Here is an 18,164-nt window from a genome sequence, read left to right as displayed (position 1 = left end):
CCTTCCTTCCTTCCTCCTTTCCTTCCTTCCTTCTTACCTTCCTTCCTCCCTCCCTCCCTTCCTTCCTCTCTCCCTCATTTCCTCCCTTCTTTCCTTCCTTCCTTCCTCCCTCCCTCCTTTCCTCCCTTCCTTCCTCCCTTCCTTCCCTCCTTCCTTCCTTCCATCCTTCCTTCCTCCTTCCCTTCTTCCTTTCCTCCCTTCCTTCCTCCCTTCCTTCCCTTTCTCCCTTCCTTCCTTCCTTCCACCCTCCCTCCCTTCTTCCTTTCCTTCCTTCTTTCCTTCCTTCCTCCTTCCCTTCCTTCCTCTCTCCCTCCTTTCCTTCCTTCCTTCATTCCTTCTTTCCCCTCCTTCCTCCTTTCCCTCCTCCTTTCCTTCCTTCCTCCATTCCTTCCTTCCTTCCCTCCTTCCTCCTTTCCTCCCTTCCTTCCTTCCTCCCTCCCTCCTTCCCTCCCTTCCTTCATTCCTTCCTTCCTTCCCTCCTTCCTCCTTTCCTCCCTCCCTTCTTTCCTTCCTTCCTTCCTCCTTCCCTTCCACCCTCCCTCCCTTCCTTCCTTCCTTCTTTCCTTCCACCCTCCCTCCCTTCCTCCTTTCCTTCCTTCCTTCCTTCCTCCTTTCCTTTCTTCCTTCCTTCCCTCCTTCCTCCTTTCCTTCCTTCCTTCCCTCCTTCCTCCTTTTCTCCCTTCCTTCTTCCCCTTCCTTCCTCCTTCCCTCCCTTCCTTTCCTTTCTCCTTTCCTTTCCATCCTCATTTCCTTTTCTTTCCTTCCTTCTTTCCTCCTTCCCTCCCTTCCTTCCTCCCCCCTTCCCTTCCTTCCTTCCCTCCTCCTTTACTTCCTTCCTTCCTTCCTTCCTTCCCTCCTCCTTTACTTCCTTCCTTCCTTCCTTCCCTCCTTCCTCCTTTACTTCCTTCCTCCTTTCCTCCCTCCTTTCCTTCCTTCCTTCCCTCCTTCCTTCCTTCCACCCTCCCTCCCTTCCTCCTTTCCTTCCTTCCTCCTTTCCTCCCTCCTTTCCTTCCTTCCTTCCCCCCTTCCTTCCTTCCTTCTTTCCTTCCACCCTCCCTCCCTTCCTCCTTTCCTTCCTTCCTCCCTTCCTTCCTTCCTTTCCTCCTTCCTCCTTTCCTTCCTTCCTTCCTTCCTCCCTCCCTTCTTCCTTTCCCTTCCTTTCTCCTTTCCTTTCCATTCTCCTTTCCTTTCCTTTCCTTTCCTTTCCTTTCCTTTCCTTTCCTTTCCTTCCTTCTTTCCTCCTTCCCTCCCTCCCTCCCTCCCTTCCTTCCTCCTTTCTTTCCTTCCTTCCTCTCTCCCTCCCTCCCTCCCTCCTTCCCTTCTTTCCTTCCTTCCTCCCTTCCTTTCTTCCTTCCTTCCTTCCTTCCTCCCTCCCTCCCTCTTTCCCTCCCTCCCCTCCTTGAAGCACTATCCCACCAGACAGCCATCCCCAGATGAAGGCTGTCACAACAGTGGACCCCAGGGGAGCCAGAGCTGGAGCAGGCCCAACATCCCCACCTCTGGGTGAACAATTCAAAGCACTGCATCCCTCCTGGCACCATCCTCAATCTGCAAATTCTCCTATAGTTTCTTGGGGAGACGTCAGCCCCAACCTCTCAGCAGCACTGAATCCCTCTTTCAATATGGGTTGGCACTGATATTTCACGGCTGACCATGAGGAAATAAGTTGGCCAAAGACCACACTGGCATGGAGTGAGAATTCCAGGGAGAGCAGAGAGGATAAGCTAGTCCTGAAGGCCTCGCCACGTGGGCATCCAGGCTGGAGGCTCAGGCCAACAAAGCTTTCCTGGGAATCCCTCCCACACCAGGCTGAAAGGCGACTGAAGGCACAGTCTCTTGGGCCCCCTTCCAAAAGACTAACAGCCCGATGCCACACCTACACCACCCCCAGAAGCCCAGCTGGGAGGGACAGAGGGAAGCAGAGAGGAAGGAAGACAGTGTGTCAAACATCAGAGAAGTTTCAGGAAGCAAAGAGCCTAATCATGTCCTTAATTAAAGTGCAGCTCCTGAAAAGTCTCCTCTGAAATTGGACCAGCTCAATTACCGTCTTGTCCTGACAACCCCCCTCCACCTTTCCTGGACCTCTTGCTCTATAGCCTCTCAAAAGTCCAGCCTTCTCCAAAGTGAGAGCCCATGGAGGCATCTGCTGAAGACAAAGGAAAAACTGGCATCTTGACTTGAAAACACTTGAAAGTCTCAGCCTGTGCACCAAATACACAAATTTTGGACCCCCACGTCCATTCCCTACTGTGGTTGCTTCCTCTATGGAGATCGGCAACTCTGAGCATCACTAGGAAGAGAGCGGGGCAGCTGTGCCTGTAGAGACCTTGACAACTGACTTCAATGCCCAACTTCCACGGGAGGTGAAGTGTTTGCCAAAATGCACCCGGCTAGCTCTCCACTAGTCTTACGAGGGGGAAGCCAGCTCTGTGGGTAATCTCACAGAGTATTTACATCTGCTCTTAGAATAAAGGATAAACTCTGATCTAAAAATCGTTGCTTGCTTGTGCAGCATTTGATTTATACCTTTAATCATGTTTTACTTCATATACTTAATCATGTTTTACTCAATTGGTGTGTGTCTCCTCAAGGCACAGCAACTGGATGGGAGGCAGAGTGTCCGGGTGGGGCCCCAGCATTGGGGTGTCCAGGCCCGGACGTGAACGCTTATAGAGGAGACCCAGGAGTTCACTCCATTGGGCTAATGCCCAAGAACAAGTAAAATGCCACAAGCAAGCAAAGGTGTCTAGTTTTAAGAGGCAAGTTCATATAGAGTCTTGACTTTTTGACTCAGCCCAGGACAGCCTTTGGGGACAGAGGTGCAGTAAGGTCCATGGACTGAGACAGTGCTGTGGGTATTTTCACCCTGGTTCTCAGCCCAGGGTCCTATAGTTGCTTGAGCCATCAATGCCTGCAAGAGACAGGGGCAGAGTCCACAGGTCCCAGGGGCTGGGAGCAGGGAAGCCCAGGCTATTGGGTTGTCTGTGTGGACCTGCTTTGAAAGGGCAGAGATGGGTATTAATAGGGGGTCAGCTGTCCCCGGTCCTTCCCACTATGCATCCCAGTTTGTGGTGGGAAGTAGGTGAGTAGGGAGAAACCCTATGTGATTCTCAGTCTTAATCAGAGACCTGTTTGACAATGGTGCCTCGTCTTTTTGCTTTAAACCTCAGGGTTACTTCTCTGAAACACCTGCATAAAAATTAAGTCATACATGAAGAGTATGACTAATTATACACGTGTAATATATAACCATATCTAAATGTATAGTGTAAACAAAATGACATGTTTGTAGAATTATAAAACGTTTACAATTATATAAAGTATTGATAATTATATACAATTTATATAAAATTTGCTATAATTACATCAAATCTGTAAGTTTGATATAGAAATATATCTGTGGATGATATCCTACATTAAAATGATACAAATGTTATATAAAACTATAAATATATGTTGTACATGTTAAATGTACATATATGTACGATATATGTACACATGTATATAAATATGTGATAACATATAAACAGCATATATAAATCTATATGTGGTGATGGATGTTAATTAGATTGATAATAAATATAAAATATATTCATGTGTATTCTATATACACTTTATACATTATAGCGTAGTGTACCTTTTTATAAATTATAAATTTAAATATAATTTAATGCTAATAATTATGTATTATGTGTATACATAATTATGTATTTTTATATGTGTACATTATATACTTACACTATTATGTAACATATCATTATATTTTGGGTATTTATATATTAATGTACACAGTGTGTATATGAGGTGTGCATATACTATAAGTGTATAAAGTTCTATATACTGTGCCCAAATACATTGGAGAATACTGTCATACGTATGTGTACAGCCAGTGCTCCACGCTTGTAGATAATATGTACCCTGGACTCTGTCCACGAGGCGCCACCAGGTGGTCCTGGCAGCTGCAGAGGGTCGTCGTGGACGGGGTCTTCCCCCAGAGCTGCACCCCGCCAGGCCAGGGCCACTCCCCGCCACCCCGCACAGGCAGCGCCCCCCCCCCCCCGCACCTGCACCCCCAGGACACGCAGGGTGGTGGACGCTGACCCCCGTGGCCCCGTCTACCTGACGCGGCGCCCTGCCCTCTGCCCCCGCAGCCCCGACGACACCCGCCCGGGGTCCCCGAGGTGAGTCAACGCTGCAAAGCACCGCCACCCCCCCACCCCACCTCCGCCGCGTCCTCGAGAGCTGCAGGGGCGCGGGCGGCGAGGGCATACCTGGAGTGCTGGCGGCTCCACGCCACATCCCCGCCGAGCGTCCTCAGTCCTGCGTCCTCCCGGGCCTCGCCCCTCGTCGGGGAGCAGCTGGGCGCTGACCTCGGGCTGACCCCGGGCTGACCTGGGGTCAGGAGGCGGGGCTGGCCCAGGGCCCAGGCTGTGGCTCCCCTGACCCCGCTCTGCCCCTCAGATGGCCCCAGCTTCTGGGGGGGAGGGGGGGCCTCGAGGACGGAGAGAAGCCCCCCTGCGGCCTGCTGAGGGGGTCCCGGGCTCACCGGCCCCACGCAGGCTGGTCCTGGGGACCCCCGGAATCCCAACCCCCCCCCCCCCCCCCCGCCACCAGGCCTCACGCAGGTGCCAGGCGTCTCAGAGCGGCCTTGCGACGGCGCCACCGTGCGGCTGTCCCCGGGGCCGCACCTGCCACACCTGGCGGCCGGGACCCTCCCGCCGGAACCCACGAGGCCTGCCCAGAGCAGTGTGACTGTAGCAACTGAAAGACAGCACTTGTCAAAAAAAGAAAAAAAAAAAAAAGACTGGGTGACTTAAACAGCAAATTTTTATTCCTCAATTCTGAGACTGGAAGCTGGGAAATCCAAGATCAAAGTGGGGCAGATCCTGTGTCTGGTAAGAGCCCACTTCTTGGTTTGCAGCCGCATCTCCTGGATGCATCCTCACAGGCGGGAGAGGAGCGAGCTAGCTCGCTGGCCTCTTGCAAAAGCCCCAGTGCCCTTCCTGAGGGCCCCACCCTCGTGTCCTCATCACCCCAAAGGCCCCGCCTCCAAGTAACACCGCGTTGGGGATTCGATTTCAAGGCATTAATTTAGGGAGGAGGGAAACACAAACAGTGAGTCCATAGCAGTGCCAAAGAAATAACACTGTGAATGTCTGCATTTAGGCACTGAGAGGAGGGAGGACATCGCCTGAGAAGGTGTAGCATATGCAGTAGTCTGGTGTCTCACCGTGGAGGAGAGAGGAGTGGAGCAAACGAGCCGGACACAGCCACCAGGGTAGAGTCAGGGAGGATGGGCGCGCCGTTGCCTTGAGAACTAGGAGGCCGTCGATGACTTCTAGGAGCGAAGGGTTCCGTTAGTACCACAAGGCCGACTTCAAGATGTAATCAAAAGCTTACGCTGGCATTGCAAGACCTTGAGTGGTAAGTAAACTCAAGCAAGGAAAGGATGCGTCTCTCCCTGACTCTGAGAACACCCACAGAGCCGTCTTTAAGGCATGGTGGCAGTAGTCCCGACACGAATTGAACTAAGTGTGCTCTACATGCTGCCTCTGTGTTTTCTCCTCCCTTGGAATCTGGCTTCTGCCTTCAGGGCACTAATGGGACTCTCTGGAAAAGGTGTTTCTTTTTATTTCTATGCCTGAGCTCTATGGAGTCATTTGAGCTACCTTTATACCCCAGATGGCCCTCTGGATTCTATGGACTAAAATCAGGCACATTTTCCAAGCAATATTTACCAAGCCAAATCTATCACTGACGGCAGAGAAATTATTTTCAGAATTTTTTTTTTATCTTGCTTTTGAATACAGGCTAAAGCCAGAGAAGCTCCGATAGTAATGTGATTTATGTTCTATTGGGATATAGCCTATATGTATCATTCGAGAGGTAACACGATTACTCTCTGATATGAAAGCTACTATTTTAAGTGGAGGCAGAGGACAGAGAAAACTAGAATAGGTTTTCTTGCCTCATTTTGAAGGAAAAAATATTAATTTCTATAATTCAGTAGTCCCTTATTTTTGAAACCAGACGCATCAAGATTTACAAAAGCTGTATTTTATGAGGATCAATATATTATATTTTGTGAGCTATTAGTCTGATGGTGGTGATGGATGCTTTCACATTAACAGTATTGTGAGGGCACTCTAAAATTCTCACACAGATACTAGGGTAATTCTGGCCGACCCATAACTTAGGGAGGGAAGGCTCTAGCCCATGATGGGAGCTGTGCTCTGCTTTCCTGGGAGCTCTGACTCACATGTAGCCTTGACCATCTACCGCTAAGAACTCCTCCTGCTTCCTGCTTCCTTTCACCTGAACCACTCTCAATTGTAGCTCTCCTAAATCGTACAGACTCCCTGTCAGCCTCTATCTGTCAGGATACTAGGTGGGATATATACAATGGATTATTAGCAACATTCCTGAAACTGTATCAAATTTTGTGCATAGTTGCCCTGTAAAATTCCCCCCATTGTTGTCACTTGATTCTTGACCCTGCAGTACTCTCCCCCTAAAATAGTGCACTTATAAAGCATCTTGTAACACCTTTTGAAACACTAGTTAAAATTATTAAGGCACAGCTGATTGAGGGAACGCCCCTCCCCTCCCTATGCGTACGTAGAAATCATGTAAAAAAAAAAATAACACCTAAAACTCAATACATGTCCTAGTTAAAAAGAAAAGAGAATTTTCTGAGTGTCAAAAGTGAAGAGAGAATTTTAAATCTGAGAACTGACGCTACGTTATTAAGAGCATACACATTTAAGATTGGTAGCTCTCCCTGTTGAACTGGTCCTTTCACTGTTGTAAAATGTCCTTGGTTTTTCCTTGGTAAAACTATTTGCTTAAAATTGACTCTGATGTTTAAATGGTCACACCAGATTTCTTTTGTTGAGGTTTCTGCCGTCTGTCATGTTTGATCAGGTTACGTTCAATTTATCTGTGTCCTTACATGGTAAGCGTGTCTTCAAAAATGGCATGTAATTGGGTCTTGCTGTTCTGTTTTCTTTTTAATCCAGCCTGAAAATCTATCCTTGTATTTAGTATACAGTCTGTGTGTAGTCAACTTAGTTTCTGATATAATTAGAGTTAACTCTACTGTCTTTCTCTTTGTTCTTTTATTCCCCTCTCTTGCCTTCATTTGCATTACTCAAGTATTTTCTTTGTTGCTCTATTTGATATGCTCTATTAGCGTTTATGAGAACATATATGTTATTATTTTAGTGATTATGCGACCATGACTCATTAGAGCCTACCTTAAATTAGAATTTTATCAACCTTCCTTAAAATGCAATACGCACCACATTTGGCTCTCTTTATTCTTCTGCCTTTCCCTTTGCTATTGTTCTATTTTTAACTACATCTCATAAAACCACAAGCATAGTTTTCAGCATAGGGATGACTGTTTCTCTGAGTGGTCTTGATGTCTCCCCAGTTTCCCACCCCAGTGTCCTTCATCTGTGACCACAGTCTCGTGCTCTCCTTTGCAAGCATTTTGCTTCCACCTAAGTAATTTACATTAGTATTTCATACAGTGCTGTTCTGATGAAAACAAATGCTCTCAGCTTCTGTCGACCTGGAGAACTACTCTTTATTCTGCCCTTATTTTTGAAAGGTATTTTGTTGAGTGAAGCCTTTTAGGTTGAGGAATTTTCCAAGACCAGTAGCCTATGGTTTCCCCATTTCCGCTGTTTGGTGTAAAGGCGGCGGAAAGTCTTACCCCCCTCCCTTGACGTTATTATGCCCCCTTCACCTCTGGCGTTCAGCAGTCTGACTATGTATGATATGCCTGGATGTGTTTTCTTCGTTGTTACCCTGCCAAGAGTATGCTGAAATCCTTCAACCTGCGTGTTTGGGGAACTTGAGGGAAATCTTGGAAAACTTCCATAACTGGAGGAAAATTTTGTGAAAATTCATGCCACTTTCTTTCCAATATTGTCTCTGTTCCAGTTTCTCTGTCCCTCCTGCTGTCACTCCAATTACAGTTAGATGATGTGACAGTCCTGCCTGTCTGTTTTACCCTGTAGTACTTCAGAAGGAAAAAAAATAACCACTGCAAGTTTTGATTTATATCTAAAGGAAGTGACCCCTCTTTCATAGTGTAGTATCTTACAGCATAGCGTACATTAGAAGACATTTCTGTAAATGAGGCAAGATCAATCCCACACTTATTCAGACCATTGGGAAAAACAATACTACAAAGTCATGCATTTAGCAATACAATCTTGCGGGGCAACTGTGTGGCTCAGTCCGTTGGGCGCCCGACTCTTGGTTTCCACTCAGGTCATGATCCCAGTATTGTGGAATCCAGCCCTGCGTTGCCTTCTGAGTTCAGTATGGAGCCTGCTTAAGATTCTCTTCCTCTCTCTCTCCCTCTCCCCACTCCCTCACTCATGCTCTCTCTCTAATAAAAAAAAAAAAAAAAAAGAAAGAAAGAAAGAAACACAGTCTTGCTGTATGATTCCTTCGGAGTCAGATGTGAAGGTGAAATTTCCAGTGTCTAATTTTGTCATTCTGAATGTAACATGCACATTAGAGGGCCCACAGGCCACAGTTGTGTTTGATGTGGTTGCCTTTATAGCTGAGAAATCGCTAGTTTTTTGGGTGTTTCCTTCCCCCCTGTCTCACAAGCCTGACCTCATATGAGGGGCAGCAATTTTACTGTCTTGTTTCAAACTCAGGGAATGAGGCCAGCATCTGTGCTGCTCTGGAGAGGCGCCATTACCTACTGCTCCAGAAGGTTCCTTCATGCAACTCCGCCCTTCCCAGGGCCTGTTACTTCACGTACACTGCCCTGTTCTCTACTCCTGCTTTCCTCCAGCAACACTGTTGCACGTGTTCAGGAAAGCGAGAAATTCTTTCCCTCTGCAGCGGGCATCAGCACTTCCCCAGCGTGTGGTCTCACTCTTCAAACTGACTGAGCTTTGTGGGTTAAATATATCGATGCCGACCATATTAAAAATTAAAGCTGAAATTTTGCTGAAAATATGTATTTATTAGTTACTTAAGGGGGCGCCAGGGTGGCTCGGTCAGTTAAGCATCCGACTTCAGCTCAGGTCATGATCTCACGGTTCATGAGTTCGAGTCCCACCTCGGGCTCTGTGCTGACAGCTCGGAGCCTGGAGCCTGCTGCAATTCTGTGTCTGCCTTGCTCTCTGCCCCTCCCCCACTTGCTCGCTTGCTCTCTCTCAGAAATAAATAAGCATGAAAAAAATTTTTTTTAAATATAGTGATGAACCTGTTGTATGTTAGCATAAGTAACACTTTTATGAAAAATATACTTTCCAAAATTAGGAAAAATGGGACAAGAGTGGCATTGTTGTATATTTTAGCAAAAATCTTCAATGCCTGGCTTAATAGAAGAGAGTGGGCTTCTCAGAATATGCTTTGGCATTCAGGTCTCCTGCGAGTTTACATGTGTGTTACCACTGAAAGTTCATGGAAGAAAAATCCCAAAGGGCCAATAAACGTATGAAAAATGTCCTGTCTCCACACTTATCAGAGAAATATCAATTTAATCCATAGATACCAACTTATTTCTGTCAGATTGGCAAAAGTTAAAAACTCTAACAACCCAAGAATGTGGAGAAAAGAATTCTTATCTGTTGTTGGGGCTTTTAATAAATAAAATAGCTACTAAATTGGAATATTCTCACCACCTAATCACAGAAGAATGCTCTTGGCTTTGCATCTTAAAGTAACTATTGCTGGGGCACCTGGGTGGCTCAGTCGGTTAAACATCTGACTTTGGCTCAGGTCATGATCTCACAGTTCATGGGTTCGAGCGCCACATTGGGCTCTGTGCTGACGGTGCAGAGCCTGCTTCAGATCCTCTGTCCCCCTCTCTGCCCCTTTCCTGCTCATACTCCCTCTCTCTCTCTCAAAAATAAACATTAAAAATATTAAAAAATATTAAAGTAGCCATTGCACATGTGCACAAGGGGACATGTGAACCAGTGCTCATTGTAACATTGTTCATAAGAGAAAAAACTGGAAACCTAACCCTTTTTAAATAAAAGAATGGAAAATTATATCACGATATACTTATATAGGTATTATGTTATGAACATTAGAACAATATTATATGTAATATTCTAACCATGGTACATTACGTACCAATTAATAGGACGAGTAGGGGCGCCTGGATGGCTCAGTCAGTGGAGTGTCCAGCTCTTGGTTTTGGCTCATGTCGTGAGCCCAGGGTCATAGGGTTTGAGCCCCGTGTCAGGCTCCGTGCTGAGCTGTGGAGCCTGCTTGGGATTCTCTCTTTCTCTCCCTGTGCCCCTCTCCCCTGCTTGCACTGTCTCTCTCTAAAAGGAAAAAAAGAAAAAAAAATAGGAAGAACAAAAGCTTTACAGCAACCTGAGTAACAACATTTATGGGTAATTCCATAAAGCTATGTGTTAATATGGCTATAAGTTTAAAACAATGTCGATGGATAAACACAAACTATACAAACTTATATACTGTGTGAAAAATACATGAATATGTATTAAGTATCTATTCGAACATTAATGTGTGTAGGAATGCTGCAATTCTGTTTATGGTAGGAGTTAATTCTAAGGAGAGAAGGAGAGGAGAGGGATTCATTCTGATTAAGACAAAAGAAAGAGATCTCCTCAACTGGTGTATTATTTTTTTTTAATGATAAATATCACACATTATGCTTTGACAAATCTGGATGATGAGGGTATGTGTGTTTGTGTGTGTGTGCGTGTGTGAGCACACGTGTGTGTTGTAAATTAAGCTCTAAGCCCAGCATGTGGCTTGAACTCATGATCCTGAGATCAAGAGTTGCACAGTCTACAGACTGAGCCAGCCAGGTGCCCCTGAAGGCATGTGTGTTTCCTAGAGTTAGTTATATTTCTCTATTATTTATTTATTTATTTATTTATGAGAGAGAGAGAGAGAGAGAGAGAGAGAGCAAGAGCGGGCCAGTGGCAGAGAGAGGGAGACACAGAATCCGAAGCAGGCTCCAGGCTCTGAGCTGTCAGCACAGAGCCTGATGTGGGGCTCGAACCTATGGACTGCGAGATCGTGACCTGAGCCAAAGTCAGACGCTTAACCTACTGAGCCCCCCAGGAGCCCCTTCTCTCTCTATTTTAATGTACATACAAGTAAACGTAACATACAAAATTAAAATAATACGTCTAAAAATGTTAACAATCTCACTCCGAGATAAAACTAAATTTGAGCTGTCACCCGCACTCAGTTGAGGAGTGTGCACGAATGCTGGTGGCCCAGGACTTCCCGGCCACCTCTCTGGTAGTGCTGTAGGGTACTCATGAGGCCCGCTGTGAGCCCCCGACCAGCTGAGCCTTCTGTGGCCCAGGCTCTGGGAGTGCCACATCCCTGGATTTCAAGACAGAGCAGTGCAGGAGGACAAGCAACGTGTACGAGAGACATGGCCCAGGCCACCAGGCACACTGACACTGCTCGCCTGTCGCCTACATTGTGACACGCCATGAGGTGGCCCCAGGGAAGCCAGCATATTCGAGGCACCCCATCGGCAAAACCCTCCACTGGCACAGGGACAGAAATACGGCCGGTGAGCTGGTCCTCGATGCTTGTGGCTCTCAGGAAGCACCCGTATTCATTGTTGAGAGGGGACAGTGGCCTCTTCCCCAGCAAAGCTGGCTTCCAAGCTTCGGGGTAGAAGTCTGCATAACAGACATTCAGGGAAAACTGTCTCTTGATTTCTGCTGGATTTCACATACGTTCTATAAAAGCACAGTTTTACTGACCAACTAGAAACATGATAGAAGCAATTTTCTTTGAAAAATCATTTAAATACAGTAAAAGTATTTTGAAAAAGACACAAAGGTACTCCAGCCCATGGACTCTCTAGGTACAACTGAGTTGAAACCATCTCCTCAAGGGCTTTGACGATTTTCAGGAAAAATGTCACCTTGAGGGGATTCTAGCAAATAGAATCCTGGTTCAGACTACTGAGTGGTCCCACCTCTGAGCATTAGTTCAGGAACCAGAATGACCTTCTCCTTTGGCCCCATCCCCAGATCAGCTTCCTGGGTGTGCCTGATGTGGAGGGGGGTGGGGGTGGGCAGCGGGGCAGAGCAGGGGTCTGGGGGTGGGAGCGAGACAGGGTAGGGGAAGTGGCAGCAGAGAAAGGTCATGTGGGACTTGGAACGTTCCTGGCACCTCCCGACCTAGCTGCTCTCCGCTGCACCTGCGAGCCCATTTGGGCTATCCGGGTGAGCCTCTGAACCAATCCTTACAGGTCATTACAGGTCACACCAGGCGACAGGCTCCTTGCTATCCAAGGGTGGGGCAATCTCTTTTTTTCCCCTTTTTCTTTTTTTCTGCCCCCCGCCTCTCTCCCCGCACCTCACATCTCTGAGTTTCTGACAGCTTAACTTGACAGAACTCATGAATAAGAACACCAAGCAGATTACTTTGCATTTTCTTGTCACGGAACTGTTTGTGCAGTCTCTTGGGGGAAGAAAAAAGAATAAATTCCACAAAGGAGGAAGTTCATGCTTAGGAAGCTTTTTTTTGCAAACTCATTAAATTGATGGCTTTTGGAGAGGGATCAAGGAGAGAGGCCAAGATGGGGAAGAAAAAAAGAAAAGCAAAGAAAAAAGAAAGCATTCAGTGTAATCTGATTTCCAGAATAAGGTTTTTACTATGTATGTTGGTCAATGGAAAACAATGGAAGACAAACCTTGGTGAAATGTACTAGCAATAAGTATTGAGCTAAAATTATAAGGTGCAGAGAAGAAGGGAAGGAAGGGAGGGAGGGAGGAAAGAAAAAAATCAAGTGAAATCGCAGGTAGAATAGCTACATATGTAACATATATCCTTAAAAATACAAACTCTGCAACATATAAAACATACCAAATACACAAAGGTAATGAGAACTATCAGCGCCATACTTTTGCATGTATCCTATTAACCATTGTGGTGAAGCAGGGCAAAGATGGGAAATTTAGGGAAGCGCTTGAAAATGTCATAAGAATTTCATTCACAAGAGGCTTATTTCAGATTACAAAAGGCCTGAACCAGGAAGTAGCAAGGCTATTTATAAAGACATTCTCCTACACAGTAAATAACATAATAAAGAAAAGTGAGCTTTCTTCTGATTTTTGTAGAATGTGGGGTAAAACTGATCCCAGAATGTCCATTTCACTTCGTTTTTCATTGTATCTGGATATCAGCAGAAACTTAACACATAAAGGACCACATCCGTAACCATCTCCGTGCGCGCACAGGTGTGCATTTGTGCTGGGGCACACGTCAGGCAAACGCAGTGTGCAATGTTGTTAAAAGTGCTCCATAGCGATGGGTTTAGGGAGCCACTAGATGTCAGCATCCGCTCATTCTCTGGAAAAGACCCGGGCTGCCTTTTATTTCTCTCTGCGACAGACTTTCTGTTCAGCCATTTTCTCTATCCATAGAAAGAGTGAATGTGAAACTGTATGCCACTTAAAATAATCATATCACATGTAACAAAAGAGCAGCAATTCTCCGGTGTAACTACTCTTCCAAAGATAAGTTTTATGACTTAAGTAGTGCAGAGATATTAATACAAATATCTTGATGTATGTGTGTGCAATATAGATACACACATATCAAGACATATACACACACACACACACACACATATACACACAGATTGATATAGATATATAATGCACATTTCCATGATTTGAGAAGGAATTGATTAAAATATATTCTTAGCTCCTTAAGCTCTCCACAAGTGCCTCCCTCTTTTCAAGAGGATTTCATATGCTGTATCAAGGGGAAAATGAAGACATGTGACCATTTCTTTCGTTGTTACTCTAATTGTAGATTTAGCCCTTTCTACATTTTGTATCGATATGTTTGTATTTCTAACACTTTTGCAGAACTATTGTTTCTTCGAGGGCTAGGAGAATCTCATGCCCATCCTGTGTGCAGGGTAAAATGCGGTGAGTGAATCAATGTACAGATGAGTCACAAGGAAATAATTTTAAGAACAAGTCATCATGTCTCTTAAGCCAGACCATGAGTTTTGAAGAAGGCATGTTGGAGAATACTTGTCACTGCGTTTCCTCGGACTACAGGTATGAGGCATCTTCAAATAACAACTAAGGAATTATGGTTTGCCTTTTTCTGTGTATCACTTTCTCCCAACACCTAACTTTGGAGAGAGGAAAGCCAGGGAGAGAGAGAGAGAGAGAGAGAGAGAGAGAGAGAGAGAGAACTACAAAGGATACAATCAAATGACACCTTCCGGAACCCTCTGCCTACAGTTGACAATGGGTATTATATAAAATCGATGTAAGTGTAGGTGTTGGATTTGGGGAAAAGAAGGGTGCAGATGGAAATGGGGAATTTTGACACTCGCAAAGGTCTTAAAGATCACTTAGCAATGGTTTCCTGTTGTGGCTACAGTTTGGGTGGATTTTCGTTCAGTCCTTTGGGTAACACCATTCTTCCAAACCCAGTTTTAAAACAAGGTCTCCCCTTTTCCCTGAGAAACTGTAGCTACAGACTGAGATTGTAAAATCTATTCATTCATATCGATTCAGTGGAACTCCGTGAGGCACTGTGCTAGGTTCTGGGGTGGGAGTGGGTTGGGTACGAAGATGTATTCAAAAGAGTCCCTGTTCCAAGGTTTAAAATGAATCATATAACTAAATTACAATATATTATGGTCTTAACGTTCCATAATTTATTAATACTTGAAACTCACATAGGACAATTAGGCAGAGGACATTGAATCCTCTTGCAAAAAAAAAAAACAACAAAAAACAAAAAACAAAACCCTCATTAGTGCATGTAGCATACAGAGAGATCAAATCTACCCAGCTGACTTTTTTTTAGATAAAGTAATTGAAATTTTTAGATACAATGGCTTGCTGCAGGCTATGGAGTGAGATGAGATTATATAACCATCTTCACTAGCGAGGGGTGCTAGTCTGTCCTAGAATTCCTAAGTAGAATCTTGATTGGAAACAATTTGTGAAGCAATAGGTGCCGCAGAAAATGTGAATTCTTGAGTACGCGTACCTTCAGCATCACTATTAATACGATGATGCGGTGGGACGACTCCTGGGCACCAAATATTTGGTGGAAGAGAATTTATTTCAGCTTATCCCAGAGGAGTATGTAAGATTTGCCCTTCCTTGCGCTTCAAATCTATTTACCCCCAATCCCCCCAGCTGTCGCTCTCTCCTCTCTGACTCTGTTCACTCTTTAGTAACTCAATCGAGGGAGGCTGGAGAAAGAGATCAGGTCCGTCCACGTGCACCTGGAGACATTCTCGCCTTCCTGCTGGTGAGCCGAGCGCTGGCAGCAGCGGATTGTCACTCAGCCAGGGACCAGATGGAGTGACAGAATCCCCGCGTGCAGACAGCCCTGAGGAGCTGCGCAGGGACCACATTCAGGAGCCATTTAGTCCTCAATCTGCCTTCACATCGTCTTTATGATTCTCTGAGAAATGTCTAGTTTCTTTAACTGAACGCTGAACTGAATTACCTCACCAACTTTTATCCTCATCAGACGATGACTCTGCCATAAGAACAGCATTTCAGACTCCCAGGGATTGTAAGTGAAAGCCTAAAACAGACTCTGGTAGCTTGCATTTTATTCTTTATTTGTATGTATTTTTCAACATGATATTGACAGGATGTTGCATACGACTTATTAGTGCTAGTATCATGACGTCCGTTATTTAATAAAATTGAGATGAAAGACTGGTAAAAATAAGCCAAAGAAAATATTTGGGAAAATAACCAGCTATTAATTTGAAGACAGATAACTCACCAATTCGTTACGGAGCAGGGAGAACCAACCATAGTGAGCAGGGACTCGTTTGAAGCTGGTAGAACCTGTCACACTATTTATTTCACCTGCGACTCAAATACTTCCAGACAATTGCACGAAAAGGTATTTATAGGAAGAACTGATAACCTGTATGGCAGGAAAAATGCTTTCAGAGGTACAGATATAATTTCTTAAAATTGGTTATCCACTAAAAGTAAAAACATCCTACACCGGTTGAACTAACTCATGGATATCCAGTTTGTTTGTTTGTTTTAAATGTTTATTATTTTTGAGAGAGAGACAGAGACAGAGACCAAGCAGGGAAGGGGCAGAGAGAGAAGGAGGCACAGAATCCGAAGCAGGCTCCAGGCTCCGAGATGTCAGCACAGAGCCCGGCATGGGGCTCAAACCCACAGACTGCAAGATCATGACCTGAGCCGTAGTCAACTGCCCAACCGACTGAGCCACCCAGGCGCCCCTATGGATGTCCAGTTTTATGTGGAGGTAGGGCCCCACAGGACCAGGGCGTGACAGCTCAAAGGAGTAAGCCGATCAATCTGTCACAGGTAATGAATGAGTGACTACTATAAGGTCTTATCACAGATGGGCTTTCCCAGAGAGTAAAGCAAATAAACAAGCAAAAAGAAAAAAAGTTTCCAAAATTACTCTCCTGCATCTTTATAATTTGAGCCTAATGATTAGCGTGTTATGTCTAAAGGAAATTGTAGGGATGAAACATAGCAGGGCAAGGGGACATCGTTGTCTGTGTTGTTGATTTGCCTCTGTTCCCGGTGATTGTTCACAGGTGATTGTCCAGGCTGCTTGCGACAGCACAGGATGAATGAAGGAACAGTACTGTGCTGGGTTGAAGAGTGGCTCCCTACTATAGATGCCCCCCAAAATCCATATTTTAGCCCTAATGCCCCATGTGACTGTATTGGCAATGAGGCCTGTAAGGAAATAATTAAAGTTAAGTGAGGTCATAAGGGTATAGCTCTGATCCTTATAAGGAGAGACAGCAGAGCATTCTCTCTGTCATGGGAAGACACCAGGATCTGGTGGTCATTTGCAGGAAGAGTCCACACCAGAGTCTGACGCTGCTGGTCTACCCAGAACCTGTGAATGTGATCTTATTTGGGAAAAGGGTCTTGACAAATATAATTAAGGATCACAACAGAAGATTATCCTGGTTTAGGGTGGACAGTTCTAAAGACAACTGTCCTTAGAAGAGAAGGAAAGAGGACACACAGCAGAGAAGCTGAGGTAAAGAGGGAGACAAGGATTGGAGTGATGTGTCCACAGGCCAGTGAGTGAACACCAAGGATGGCTGGCAACCACCAAAAGCCAGGAGAGGGCATTGAATGGGTTCCTCCTCAGTCTCTAGAAGGAACCAACCCTCGTGATACCTTGGCTTCAGGGTTAAGGCTTCCAGAACTATGAGAAAATAAATTTCTATTGTTCTGAGCCACCAAACTTGTGGCAATTTGTGACAACAGCTTTAAGACACTAATTCAAGTGCTCGGTCTTTAATCAACTTGTCATCTAGGCACTACTAACACATTTCCTAATGAAAATTTGTTTGTGAACGTGACCAAAGGAATAAAGAAGGGCAGGAAAGTTCCAGGTGCTCTTTATGGTCAATTACTATGCTCCCATCTCTGGCCCTGGCAAACACTGAGTTTGATGCTCATTTCTTCTTAGTGCTGAATAATATTCCATTGTCTAGATGGGCCACAGTTTCTTTATCCATTCACCTACTGAAGGACACCTTGGCCCTCACTTATCTTGGTTGCTTCCAAGTTTTGACCATTATGAATAAAACTCAAATACAAAATCAACTTTGTCTTGTCTCTTATTCTTTCAGACCCTTCCCATTTTTGTTTTAGGAAATCCTCCTGACTCTACCTTAGCCACATATCCCAAATCTGGCCACTTCACATGATTTCTATTGCTATTGCAATGGTCAGAATTATCATCATTCCTTGCCTGAACTAATCTAATAATCTGTGCTCCCTGCTAGAAAGTTATCTACAAAAAGGCTAGAATCTTAGCGTCTTTTCTACAGTGCTATATGCAAGCCTTAAAACAGTGCTTGGTGCACAGAAACTGTTCAATAAATGTTTTGTGAATGATGAAGGGTAGCTAATACATAATTTTCATAGCTCAAATATGTTATGCCTACATTAAGCCAAGTTCTAATAGATGTATGGATCAATACATTGTGTATATATACATACACACACACATGCACACAATTTACTGCTCACTAAAACTTTATGAGGTTGGTACTGTTATCTCCCCTGTCTTATAGATAAAGCAGCACGGACAATGATCTGAGTTTCTTTCCCCATGTTCACCCCAACTGATACTGCTAATATGGTCAAACAAGACTGGTT

Source organism: Panthera onca, chromosome B1 (assembly GCF_046562875.1).
Source record: "Panthera onca isolate mPanOnc1 chromosome B1, mPanOnc1 haplotype 2, whole genome shotgun sequence".
NCBI classification, from domain to species: domain Eukaryota; kingdom Metazoa; phylum Chordata; class Mammalia; order Carnivora; family Felidae; genus Panthera; species Panthera onca.
Note: the sequence above shows the minus strand (reverse complement) of the source record.